Genomic DNA, 14,349 nt, shown 5'->3' on the forward strand with positions numbered 1-14,349 from the left:
GATAGAAATGATGTGATCAACACTCAAGTGGAGTTTTAACATTCTGTGACAACCAAACAACTACAACTGTGTCACATTCCTGTCTATAACCCTTCTCCTCCACATCTCCACGCTGCATACATAATGACAGACTAGGCAGTAAAGCCAACTGAAAATAGATAATGATGTGTTATCTCAGTCACCGAGGCCTTACAGTGTGTGTCGCTACCAGTCACCCAAAGAAAACGTCAGCCGTGCTGTCTCACATTTCCATCACGTTCCTTTAGATACAGACACGCTCTGCTGTGGTAATATTAGTGCTGTCTTATCAAGTCATATATACATCTGTAACAGTGTCACACTGACAGGATGTGCATGTGGAGGAGGGCACAGTTAATAGTGGCTGGCGTGGGATCTTACTGAGAGGTGGATATGTTTAGTTTGGCACGCAAATATGAATATGATCGTTCACATCTCAGACTTATTGTTCTGCAACGTGAAGCACGAGACTTTGGAAGGTCTATTCAACCGCACCACAATAACAGTGAAGATGTGGATGCTATCTATGCAGATAGTCTGAGATTTATTGTCTGAGGTTTTTCCACAGTGAAAGTAAAAAGACTTTGACTACATCATTAAAATTCAGCACCAACGTTTCTCACCAGAAACCCTATCATTGTAACTCTGACTAATCCTCATAAGAGATTCAAAAAAACCAAGTAGATACAGGGAATCAGACTCAGATAAAAACAGTGTATGTTTTTCTGAACTTAATCAGATTTTCTTTTTTCTTTAATTAAACTTGAGGGGGAGGGGGGTAAATGTTTAATTGTTAATAAAGGGGAGTTTTACAACTGTTGTGTTATTTTTGTGTCACTCAGTGTAACTGATGTTTCCTTCCTTTTATAAAAAGGTCCCCATAGGATGTGGGAGATATTGAGGTTTTGTAGACACGTGACCTTGTGATGTTAACGGATCAGCCATTTTGTATGTGTAACAATGATTGTGTAGGATCAACCGAATAAGGCCCCGGTCACACAAGCCTAGAAACCAGTCTGCAACCATTTGGAAACTACTGGTTGTGAGGGAAAAACGAGTATTCCCTTGATGGTGGTCGCTAGGAAAATGAATGCTAAAGCTGCAGTCACACACGCCTATAGATCGGTCAGTGCCCCCCACCCCCGGCAATGCCTAACAGTTAGAAAGTCCTGGGTTCAAATTCGCCTGGGCCTTTCTGGGTGGAGTTTGCATGTTCTCCCCGTGGGTTTCCTCCCGCAGTCCAAGGCATGCAGTTAGTAGGGTTAGATTAATTTGTGATTGTGAATCATTACTGTATCTGTCTCTCTGTGTTACCCCTGCACCAGACTGGCGACCTGTCCAGTGTGTGCCCTGCCTCTCACCCCATGACAGCTGGGATAGGGCGTGACCCTGTTCACCTTCAGAGTAAAAATTGCACCTCAGAACTGCAGCATCTTTCAAAGGGCTAACTTTTACTTTGAAAGCAAATGGTTTTGGTTTGTGTCGCACTTTTCACAGTTTCTTTACAACTCAGAGAGTAGCTGGTGTTTGTTGGCAAGTCAAGAAGTTTCATGCACACTACAGGTGACCACAGCAACTTGGTAGCAACCAAAGCAATCGCGGCAGAGCTCAGTGGTGTGGTAGTTAGCACTGTTACCTTGCGGGAAGAAGGCCTGGGAGTCAAATCCAGACTGGGGCTTTTCTGTGTGAAGTTTGCATGTTCGCCTCGTTTCTGCATGAGTTCCGTCTGGGTTATCCGGCTTCCTCCCACAGTTTAAAGACATACACGTTAGGTTAATTGGTGATTCTAAATTGACCATAGGTGTTTACCCTGCCTCCACCTCCCTGCAACCCTGAACTGGATAAGGAAAAGAAAATGGATGACCAAAATAATCACAAGGAGGTTTTAGTCAACAAGTAAGGGAATCTACATTTTTCCTTAGAAACCGGTGGTTTCCAGGAGGTCACTAACCAGTCTCTAGGCCTTTGTGACTGAGGCCTTATTCACTTGATCTTGCATCACTATAATTATCACATGCCCAAAATAGCAGACTGTGGTATCGTAGATGTTTAATTGTTCTTACATATTTGCTTTCTGCACGAGTATTTGTTATTTGATGTTGTCAGCAATATGTGTTAATGCTGCAGTAACATTGAGCCCAGTAGGGGGCAGACTGAGACTATTATAAGCATTGTTGTAACTGTGTTCTTGAGTAGAACAAGCGTGCCAAAAAAAAGATGTCTGCCGCTCGTACAGTGTTATGTGTGCATGTTGGTCTGCTGGGTCATTAAAGTGAGATCAAGCTGAATATGAATGATTAATTCCTGAAGATGTTACATCTTTTTGACGACGAGGATTACTCAGAAGAGAAGTAAAACAAAAAGAGTGACGGGAGCCTGCGACAGGTTTGGCTAAAAGACAGAGGGAGAGAGAGCGGGGATACGAAGAGGAAACATGGCTACAATCGGTACGTTGGCACCGTACGATCCCAAAAGCCAAACGTGGGATGAGTACAGTGAAATACTGGAGCAGTTTTTCGCAGCTAATGGGATTACTAACGCAGACAGGCAAAAGGCAATATTAATAAGTGTCGTTGGAGCATCGACCTACAGCCTGATGCGTAACCTTCTCAGCCCAGCCAAGCCAAAGGACAAAACTTTCCAAGAGCTTGTAACTCTGATGAAAAACCACTTTGAACCAAAGCCCAGTGAAATTGTGCAAAGGTACAAATTTGATTCCCGCAACCGCAAGCCCAGTGAAACTGTCATGGAGTACGTGGCCGAGCTGCGTCGCTTAGCGCAGGATTGTAACTATGGCAACACGTTGCAACAGAGGCTGAGAGACCGGATCGTCTGCGGAATTAATGACGACAGAATTCAGAGGCGTCTCCTGTCAGAAACAGACCTCACGTTTGACAAGGCTCTGTCAATCGCTGTGTCACTGGAGACCGTAAATAAAAATGCCCAGGACCTACGGACCTCAGGTGCGACAGCAAAATGTTTCAGCGTCACCCGAGGGTCGCAGGAGGCTCGTACATTTAAAGGAGAAAGCAGAGAGTGTTATCGATGCAAAGGAACCAATCACACAGCAGCCAACTGTAAGTACAAACAAGAAAAATGTTATGTTTGTGGCAAAGTAGGCCACATAACAAGAGCATGTAGGAACAAAGCTAAACAGAACCAGAAGAAGTATGGACTAAAAACTGAAAAGACAGACAAAAAGCAGAGTTCACACTACCATTCTCACAAAGTTCATGAGATAGGTGATGGAAGTAAAAGTGAGAGCTCAGAAGAGGACTCATTCACACTTAACTGTATCAAGTGTATCCAAGAGCATCAGAGTAAACTGTACAGATTAGGGCGCCGGAGTGCAGTGCACCTGAGAAAAGTAGACCCCTACACTGTGGATATGGAACTTAATGATCAAGTTTTAACCTTTGAAATTGATACTGGATGCTGCCTAACAGTTACAAATGAACAGACTTGGAAATGCTGCAAACTCCCCAGCCTGAGGCCTGCCAAAATCAAGCTGGAATCATACACAGGGGATCCTGTGAAGGTGATTGGTGTAACAGCTGTCAGAGTCAGGTACAAGCAGCAGAGGAAAACACTGCCCCTTGTGGTGGTCGAAGGGGATGGCCCCAGCTTGCTAGGACGAGGCTGGCTAGAGGAAATACACCTGGACTGGAGAGAAATCAAAAACAAACACAAAGCTAAGAAGGTGCACCAGGTAAAGACAACAGAAAATAACACACTACAGCAAGTTTTAAGCAAACATGAGGATGTGTTCAAAGAGGAGTTGGGCACCCTGAAAGGCACAAAAGCAACCATTCATGTAAAACGGGATGCTACCCCACGATTTTTCCGTCCACGATCAGTTCCGTTTGCCATGCGAGCAAAAGTAGATGAGGAAATAGACCGACTGCTAAAAGAAAACATAATCTCACCTGTGAAATATGCTGAATGGGCGGCACCTGTTGTGCCGATTCTGAAGCCTATAGGGACAGTAAGGTTGTGTGGAGACTACAAGCTTACTGTAAACACAGTAGCTTCTCTGGAACAGTATCCAATACCCAGAGTGGAGGACCTGTTTGCTGCACTTTCTGGAGGAAAGCAGTTCTCAAAACTGGATATGAGCCACGCTTACCAGCAAATACTCCTGGATGACAAGTCCAAAAAGTATGTGACAGTGAACACACACCGGGGGCTGTTCACATATAACAGACTGCCTTTTGGAGTGGCTTCTGCTCCAGCCATTTTCCAGAGGACCATGGAAGGCCTTTTGAAAGGGATACCCCTAGTGGCTGTGTATTTAGATGACATTTTGGTGAGCGGGGTGAATGAGGCAGATCATCTAAAGAACCTGGATGAGGTGTTGGTCAGGTTGAAAGAGGCAGGCTTACGATTGAAAAGAAGTAAGTGTGTCTTCATGCAAAATGACGTGGAGTACTTGGGGCACAAAGTGGATGCACAGGGGCTGCACCCTGTAGAAAAGAAAGTTAAAGCCATCATGGACGCTCCTACTCCTACAAGTGTCACAGAACTCAAAGCATACTTAGGTTTGCTAAACTATTACAACAAGTTCCTTCCCAATCTGGCAACACTGCTGGCCCCCCTGCATGAACTCTTAAGGAAGGACATGCATTGGACATGGCAAAAGAAGCAAGAAGAAGCTTTTCAGAAATCAAAGGCTCTGTTGAACTCAGCAGATGTGTTGGTTCATTACTCAGCAGACCAAGAGTTAATTCTCTCTTGTGACGCATCTCCATACGGTGTGGGCGCCGTTTTGTCACACAAGATGAATGATGGCAGTGAAAGACCCCTGGGGTTCATGTCACGCACACTCTCTCCAGCTGAAAAGAGATATTCTCAGCTTGACAAAGAAGGTTTGGCTGTAATGTTTGGCATCCAGAAATTCCACAAATATTTGTATGGTCGAGTCTTCACTATTTATACAGACCATAAGCCCCTGATTTCTCTTTTCAACATGAAGAAGCCTATACCTCAGATGGGCTCACCAAGAGTGCAAAGATGGGCTGTGACATTGAGTGCCTATGAGTACCACATTGTGTACAAACCTGGAAAACACCATGCAAATGCAGATGCGCTTAGCAGATTACCTGTACCAGACACGGCCCCTGAAAAAGAGATGACAGAACAAGTCTTAATGATGGATGTATTAGATGACACACTTGTGGACACCACACAGCTCAAACGCTGGACAGCTAAGGATATCATCTTGTCCCAAGTTCATGAGTATACCTTAAAGGGCTGGCCGGCACAGACCGATACTCGCTTCAAACCATATCAATAAAGAAAAATGGAACTGAGTGTGAGGGATGGATGTGTGCTCTGGGGAGCTAGAGTAATTATCCCCACCAAAGGCAGAGACAAAATACTGAAACTTCTGCACCAGACTCACACAGGCATGTCAAAGATGAAGGGCCTGGCAAGGTCATATGTATGGTGGCCGGGGATGGATGAGAGTATCGAAAGAGAGGTACAGTCATGTGACGAGTGTCAAAAACACCACAAATCACCACCCACTGCACCATTACACCCCTGGGAATGGCCAGAATCACCGTGGTCAAGGATTCATGTGGATTATGCAGGGCCATTCTTAGGTGAAATGTTTCTCCTCATTGTGGATGCTCATTCTAAATGGATGGACATTTACCCAGTGAAATCGCCTACATCACAGGCTACCATCGAGAAACTGAGACAGAGTTTCAGTGTGTTCGGTCTGCCGAAAATGTTGGTATCAGACAATGGAACATGTTTCACAAGTGCTGAATTTGCGACATTCATGAAGCGAAATGGAATTGATCATGTGAGATCAGCACCTTTTCATCCATCTTCCAATGGCCTGGCAGAGAGGGCAGTCCAGACCTTCAAGGAGGGGATGAAGAAAGTAAAAGGTGACACACTGCAAACAAGACTGTCAAGATTTCTGTTCAGTTATCGCATTACGCCGCATGCAACAACAGGCTTGTCACCAGCGGAGTTGATGATGTCTCGGAGACTCAGATCAGCTTTTGACCTGCTCATGCCTGATGTAAAAACCAAAGTGCAGCAAAAACAACTGAAACAGAAAGAGAGTCATGACACAAAGAAGAAACTGAGAAGTTTTGCACCAGGAGACAAGGTGTTCATCAGAAACTACTCCTACGGTCCAAAGTGGATCCCAGCTGTTATCTTGAGCTCATCAGGTCCTGTGTCATACACTGTCACCATTGGAAATGGTCAAACCCTGAAACGACATGTGGATCAGGTGAGATCCAGATTAAAAGACACTGTCCCAAGTGAACTAGACACAGAGGGGGAACCGGGACCTGACACAGACTCGGGCTCCCACAACTGCTTACCCACCATAATGGACACAACTTCACAAGCCTTGTCATGTGATCCTCAGGAGCTGCCACCTGCTCCAAACATCCAGATGCATCCTGATGCACCAGCTGCGCCTGAGGTGCGACGTTCTCAGCGAGAGAGACGTTCACCTGTGCATCTCAAAGACTTTGTTAGATAGAGACTTTTTTCTTGGAGAAGTTATGTGCTCTAAGTTCACAGATGTTTCTTTGTAGTAAAAAAAAAAAAAAGAAAAAATATATATAATATTGTTCTATGTTGGTGTCTATTATACTGCCACTGTTTAACGTTTCAGACAAGTACAAGCTGTCAACTTGAAGGGGAGGAGATGTGGTATCGTAGATGTTTAATTGTTCTTACATATTTGCTTTCTGCACGAGTATTTGTTATTTGATGTTGTCAGCAATATGTGTTAATGCTGCAGTAACATTGAGCCCAGTAGGGGGCAGACTGAGACTATTATAAGCATTGTTGTAACTGTGTTCTTGAGTAGAACAAGCGTGCCAAAAAAAAGATGTCTGCCGCTCGTACAGTGTTATGTGTGCATGTTGGTCTGCTGGGTCATTAAAGTGAGATCAAGCTGAATATGAATGATTATTTCCTGAAGATGTTACACAGACGTTAATGACATGTGGTTAGCGGTCACATGTCTGCAAAAACACAGACAGAAATATGACATCTGGCCACAGCCATGTGTTGTTTGTTTGTTTGTTTGTTTTTGAGCCAGAAGTGACCATATTTGGACAAGAAGGTAACAAGTCCTCTCAAGTTATCAGCTAATGCTAGCAAGCATGGATTAGCATGCATCATCCATAAACGGTTTGGGTTGAATGCATAGACACAACTACCTGCTAACAAGCAACAACCAAAGAAAATACTCACCAAAACTGGAGCGCAGACTTCACAGGTGCTTTATTAGTAGGATTAATCATGCAGCAAGCATTCTTAATTTTACTGAAAATGCTCCATGAGTTAAAAGAAAATTTTAGCCCTGTGCAGTTCCTACAAAGAGCAAAATTAGCTGCAGGCTGCAAACATTTTCATTTCTACTACAGTGTTTAGGTTGTTGTCTTTGGGGATTCCCTGTCTGGAGCCAACCTGAAGTGGTCATTTGAGGACCAATCAGCCTCTGTTTGCTTGTTTGTTTGTTTGTTTGTTTGAGTCAGTCGATAACTTTCCCTTTAGCAATTATCCAAGTTTTTTTTTTTGTTTGTTTGTTTTGTTTTTGTAGTTACAGCTGGTATTACTCTTATCATGCGTAATCATCACATCTTTTTTTTAGCTCCTCATTTGTGGACTCCAGTTAGAATAAATACAACCAACCGTTACTGTGGTGGCTTCATAATGACCCATGAGGTAATGCATTTACTCTGCCTGGTAACCCTACAAAAAGCCAGCCTCACACACACAAACAAATCAGTGTGTGTGTGTGTGCGTGCGTGCGTATGAGTATATAGGTGATTAGGTGAGATCTCTGGATGGATATCCTTAATGCAGTTAGCAACTGTTTCTAACACCATTAGATAGAAGAACAGATACAGATATATCTTACATCCACAGAAGTAGAGGACATCCTCTCCCACTCAAACAGGAAACCTACTGTATCTCTCAACTAGTTCCTGATCAAACCTGCGTGTACTACCTCAAAAAGTGGGAAGAAATTAGGGCAATAAGAACATAATGACTTTGAGTGGGTATAAATCTGCCAGCTGAGCCGAGACAACTGAAGATGGAGGAGCCAAAGTCGGAGGGAGGGTCATGAACTGTCTTTATGAGCTTTGTGGCGACAGATGAACTAAAGATAGATGAGAGGTAGAAGAAGATGTCTCAGTATTCTGCCTGTCATTCAGCCCCTCCTCTCTGCTGTCACCCAAACACAAGCCTCATATACAAATTCTTATAGCACAAAGCATCTCTGCAGGAAAACCATCACAAGAAGAGCAGAGTGGAAATATTTCAAAAATAGCGACTCCGGGTAGCACCTGCCCGCCACTCTAAACAAGCAGCTCTGTTTGATAAATAGGAACCAGGGAGGGAGGATAAGAAGTCGTAGCATAAGCTGTTGGTTTGATTTCAGCCTACAGATGGACTGAGTCCTCTGTTAACACTCCTCTCTTCTGACTGGCAGGAAGGGCAGTGACCTTTGATCCCTGCTGGATTCGTGCAGGGTGGGGGGTTTCTCCCTGCTGCTGTGCAGCAGTTTTGACAACATAAGAAAAAGTCTTTCATCAGGGGAAACAGCCATATGTCTTACAAAACATCCCCACCCAAAATGGGGAGTACCTCAAGTCTTCATTTGTTTCACTCGGGACAGATTTGATTTTCCCCGAGGAAACCACATCGCGTGTCAGATGCAAATTAGATTTATAAACTGCTGGTCCCATGGCCGCTGACCTCAGATGAATACACTTCACTGCAGGTTCCGTGCTAGCCTCGTGTCCCTATAATCTGCAGGTTAAATACTGAACATCAGAATTGGGATTGAGGAGATAATGCTCTGATCTCATAATCCCCACCTGCAATTTTGAAATCAACTTGATTCCAGGTAATCCTGAATATAACTTGGAGTTGCAGGGTCATAAGCTATCTGCTATGCATTCATCCAAAAGTAAAGAAAGCCACATGATGATAATAATATAATAATAAGAGTATTTATTTAAAGTTACACTGTTATTATTTGAATAGGCAGCTTTTTCCCCTTACATTTAAAAGTCTCTTTCCAACAGAGACCTGATTAAAAAGGCAACATTAAAACAGCATAAAGAGGTATAAATAAGTTTATGCTGTGCTCTAGTATAAACACAAAGGTATTAAGCTCTTCCCTTTATTAATAAGTTAAAAAAAAACAAGGTTAATTAATTTTGCAGAAGCTACTCATGATAATTTTTACCCAACACTGCAGCTTTTGGGCTTTTAAGCACATTTTCTTTCACCCCTCAGTGGTGTTCAGTTACACCTATCCTATCAGCCTATCAGCAACTCTCTGAAAAAAATACAATCACCAATCAAAACTAAAGAAACAGAAAAAAATACACTGTGATCAGGATTTACATGAGACCACAAGCTGTATATAAATGATGGATGTAACCACCATGGACTGTTTTGAAGCTTCTTCTGTTTTCTAATATTTGTAGTCTGGATCCTTATGTTAGTTTTATGTGGGGTCCCTGCCTTGGTTTTATTATCCTTGTAATGTTTTTCTGTTTTGCGATGTTATTACCTTTTGCGTTTGCTTTTTCGTTTTTAGGTTATTATCGTTCCTGCCTCCTCGGTGTTCCTCCGTATCATGTTCAGTGTGAGTTTCTTGTCTCTGTGTTTCATGCTTATCTTTTGATTTATTTCCTGTTTTACTTTGATAGCGAGCCGTCTCTGTGTGTCTTTTCTTCAGTTTTACTTCTTTCCTGTGATTGTTTTGATTACTTTCACCCATATCTCGTTTCCCTCTGTTCCCAATTCCCAGTTAGCATTCAGTCTGTGTGTATAGTGCTGTCTTTCCCCTCAGTCTTTGTCTTAGTGTCTTTCTGTGATGATTTGAATTTGAAGCCTGCCTGGAGTCCTGCATTTGGGTCCTCTCTGCAAACCGTAACACTGGAGGGGACTGTGTTAGGACAAGAGGTTCATCAGCATTCACTGTGACAAGGCTGATAGTTTTGGCCATTAAACAACAGGATTAAAAGAAAACATTCACCAGAGAACCAAAAATGGAAGAAATGAGGGGCTGAACAGACTGAGTAACAGAGTTTTCATTCCATTTTGGTCCATATTTATATGATGGCATCACACAGTTGCTGCAGATTTGTCAGCTGCGCATCCATGATGCCAAGTGTGCTCCTAAAGGTGCTCTGTTGGATTGAGATCTGGTGACTGTGGAGGCCATTTGAGTACAATGAATTCATGAGATGATGTCAATTTTGTGACATGGTGCGTTCTGCTGGAAGCAGCCATCAGAAGATGAGTGCAGTGCAGTCATAAAGGGAAGGACATGGTCAACAACAATACTCATGCAAACCGTGGTGTTTAATCAATACTCACTTGGTATTAAGAGGCACAAGGACTACCAAGATAATTTCCCCCACACATAGCACCACCAGCAGCAGCCTGAATGTTAATACAAGGCAGAATGGATCCATGCTTTCATGTTGTTTATGCCATCAAGGCTCATCAGACCAGGCAATGTTTTTGTCCAATTTTGGTGACCCCATGGGAATTGTAGCCCCAGTTTTCTGTTCTTAGCTCACAGAAGTGACACCTGGTGTAGATGTCTGCTGCTGAGCTCAGAGATTCTCTTCTGGATAGCTTGGGTGTCTTCTTCTTCCTCTTCTTCTTCTTGCAGCTGCTCCCTTTTAGGCATTACCACAGCCAATCGTCTGCCTCCGTCTTAACCTATCCCTTGTATCCTTCTCCGTCACACCAACCATCTGCATGTTCTCCTTCACTGCGTCCAGGATCCTCCTGTGAGGTCTTCCGCTTTTCATCCTGCCTGCAGCTCCAAAAGCACTGAACTGCTGCCAGTTGCTGTATTAAATAACAGCTGGAGGCCCTGAAATTAAAATAGTGTCAAGGCTAACAGTCATTCTCTTTGTTTTCTGCCTCCAAGTTGCCCAAATTATCAGTAATGAAACTGAATTTCCCAAATTCATGTTGCTGCTGTCCAATCCAGTGATGCTCTGGCTGAACATGCCCCTCCCTGAAAAGTGTGGCAAATGCCCTGGGAATTTGATGAAGACCTACACCTGCCAGATCACCTGTCCGTGTGAAGCACCACTTCACGTGCTTTCAGGCCAAGTGCAGCAGCTGAATAACATCAGTGCTCATGGACAGTGTACAAAAAAACCCTCTACCATTATAATGGTGTCAACTTAACAGTATTTTTTTTTCTGAACAGACTTTTTTGCTCTGCACTCTTGTCATCAGCCTGTAGTCCTAAATAATTGAGGCACACACATTTTGGTATGTAGTAAGACAGTTGCTTTTTTGCTTAGATACATTTAACTTGAGCATGAAAGCATCGGCGGGAGTCATGGCCTCTCGATGAATTAAACATTGCGCCATTAAAGCCCAGAGGGAGTGTTACCTCGCTATCAGTCGACAACCAGCTGGGTCCGTCTGCACAAGCGTCTCAAAACTTTACAGTCAGGGGTAGCACTTTAGTTGCATCATCTTAGCAGATGTGGTATTTATAACTCACTACCATGCATCCTGAGGCTGATTTGAACCATTAGGCTTTATGAGCACCCTCAGCACTTCTTCCCCCCCCCCCCCCGATTAACAAACAAGATCAGCACTTTTATACCACACACTAACTTTTGGCACACTTTCTTCTCTCTTTGTTCTCACTGAGACTTTGCCAGACAGAGTGTGTTTTTGGTGGAGGTGCCTGCAGCTTTTCCTGATGGGTCCCAATTGATGGCAAGTGATCAGTGAGAGAAGTAAACAGAGAGCCCAAACCGGAAGAGTTCTGTCAACACAGAGGTAAAGCACCAACAGATGCAGGAGAAATCACTCTGACAGTGGGAGAGAATAAGAGGTCACAACAATATTAATGAAAGCTTGTGATTCATTTGTCCTGAATATAAGATGATGTTTTTCTTGAAATCAGGTTTGAATAAACAGTTGAATGAATGAGAGAATCTGTTAGCGCCTCGTCACAGATTATGACTTAAAAAAAAAAAGGTCATTTTAAAACTATTTTCTGTCAAAAACATATGCTGGATAATGATGAGTGTCCTGTATTTGAACCAGTACTCATTTCTTCTTCATTTCTTTTGTTAAACATGTCTTTCTTTTGAGGTGTGTGCATCTGTCACCAGTGAATCTTGAGCCTGTGTTTGTGTCACACTGTGCTCTGCAGATAAGCTGTTGAAAGATTCGGAGCATCCAGAGTGTCGTGAGGGAAGTCCTCTGGCCTATACAGGAAGCATGTAAACTGAGCCGCTGCACAAACAGGAAGCCAGTGATGGATTGCAGGATTTGCTGCAGCAGAAACAGGAAAAGCTTGAGAGTTCTTCAATCGCTCCAGCACACGGGTGAATTGTCAGAAAGTTGTTAAGCTGTTGCAATGCCGGAAAAAGTTTATCGGTGGTTGATTTAGGGAGTCGTAAGGTCATATTGTACTGTTGTTTTTTTTTTAAAACTGATTAGAGATTGAACTGGCATTGTTCCCTGCTGCTGTGCTCAACAGCCACAGCGCCCGTTTTCTCTGGCTTGGAAAACTAAAATTAAAAAGAAAATTAGTAATCAGCAGCAAGTAAAATTTTATTAATATAACAGGGTCCTGAAAAGCACCAGGTGTTCAAAACAAATATGAAAAAGGTGAGGGCAAGGAAACATGGCGGAGGACACTTTTTAGATCATGAGTGTGACCTTTCATGGCCTACCACCGCAAGTCATCAACTGAACTGGAAAAATCCCCGACACCTCCCACTGAAAAGCACAAGAAAAACTTAAAGCTTACCGACTTTAGGGTTGTGCATTCAGCAAACAACTCATCATGCAGACAATAACTGCCCTTCAACAAAATACAGCATGACAGCCTCTTTTTTTTTTTTTTTTTCAGTATCAAATATCCATCCATCCATCCAATTTCTTGAAAACCTATCCAATTAATTGTGGGGGAGGGGTGAGAGCCCACCAATTAGATAATTAACTTTGGGACATGGCCAACAGGTTCCCAGGTAATGCTAATGTTGTAGCTTCAAAGTGTGGAGTCCAAAATCAGTAGGTGATGTCACAGTGGCTGCATCCATATTTTCTTCTAGCTATGCCTCAAACCCAGAACCAAACCAGTCACATGACCACTAACCACATGACCAGTGAATAAAATCCCACTCACACAGGCCTAGAGAACAACAACTTTCATGTTGAAGGCAAATGTGCTCCGTTTATACTTTGCATTGCACTTTTTAAAGTTTTACTACCATTCTGCTCTTAGTTAGCACAGGCTTGCCACAAGTTGGAGTCTTCCACGCAAATTACAGGCGACCACGTCAGTCTGCTTGTGACTAAAGCATCACAAGGACAGTTTTGCTGCAGCACCCTCTATGACCCATTTCACCCAGCTACAGCCAATTATAGATGCTCTACAGAACATTACAATAATCCATACATGTACTTGGAAATAACATGACAGAATACCTTTTCTCATACTACTATAAATTGGAAGAAGTAGAAGAAGTTGAAAATTAATAAGAAGATGAAGAATGCACTGTGGTCTTGTCTAGCATTCAGCAGTTCCCGGTGGTCTGTAGGTCCAGACCTCCTGCGCAGCAGCAGAACTGGGCGCTGTCACATTTTCTGTCCTACTACATCTGCAGCAGGCAGTCATCTGCAAAATGAAGTGTCATGTTGAATATTTAACAGAGATATTGTACATGCATTTGTTTGTCAGGCCAAAAAAGTCAAACAGTCTGAACTTAAAGTCAGAAAAGTAAATGTTTTAGTCAGACAATAAACTAAAGAACTTGTAAGATTGTTGAATATTGATACAAAATGTAGCAATTTATATGTTAAAATATTTTTAATGAACTTTTGAGCCATTTTACCTTCACTAAAAAGTGGAGAGAAAAGATATGAGTTTCATTTTATCCATATGTAGTTCTATATTTTTAGAAGAATGAAAACTTCAAGAATCCCAATAATAACAAAATTAATTCATCATAAATAAATGTAAACTTTCACCAGCAATATCAGCAAGTTGAAATTAATTACTCCTCACTGCTTTTTTTCCGGTTTAAACAAACTTCATTATTGATGTAATATGTGCACCAAACGGCCTTCGTTCAGTTTCTTGTTTGCATTTAATTCAGGGTGTAATTAAATCTGTTTGCGACAGGCCTTTGTCTCCTGAAAAGAGAGTGGGACACTGAAATAGAAAGCTGCCAGTGAATAAAAAGGGAGCGAGAGCATCATGAGCTCTGTTTCTGTGGATCAAAAGCTGAGCCAAACCTGCTGATGAGACAAACAGAAAGCCTGGAGGTGGCTGGA

General features: G+C 42.7%; 1 pseudogene; it reads left to right on the plus strand.

Annotated features, from left to right (window-relative positions):
• Positions 1 to 2,259: 2,259 nt before the first annotated feature.
• Positions 2,260 to 6,526, plus strand: LOC115790410 (uncharacterized protein K02A2.6-like; annotated as a pseudogene).
• The last annotated feature ends 7,823 nt before the right edge of the window (positions 6,527 to 14,349 follow it).

Source organism: Archocentrus centrarchus, chromosome 13, assembly GCF_007364275.1.
Source record: "Archocentrus centrarchus isolate MPI-CPG fArcCen1 chromosome 13, fArcCen1, whole genome shotgun sequence".
In the NCBI taxonomy this organism is placed as follows: Eukaryota; Metazoa; Chordata; class Actinopteri; order Cichliformes; family Cichlidae; genus Archocentrus; species Archocentrus centrarchus.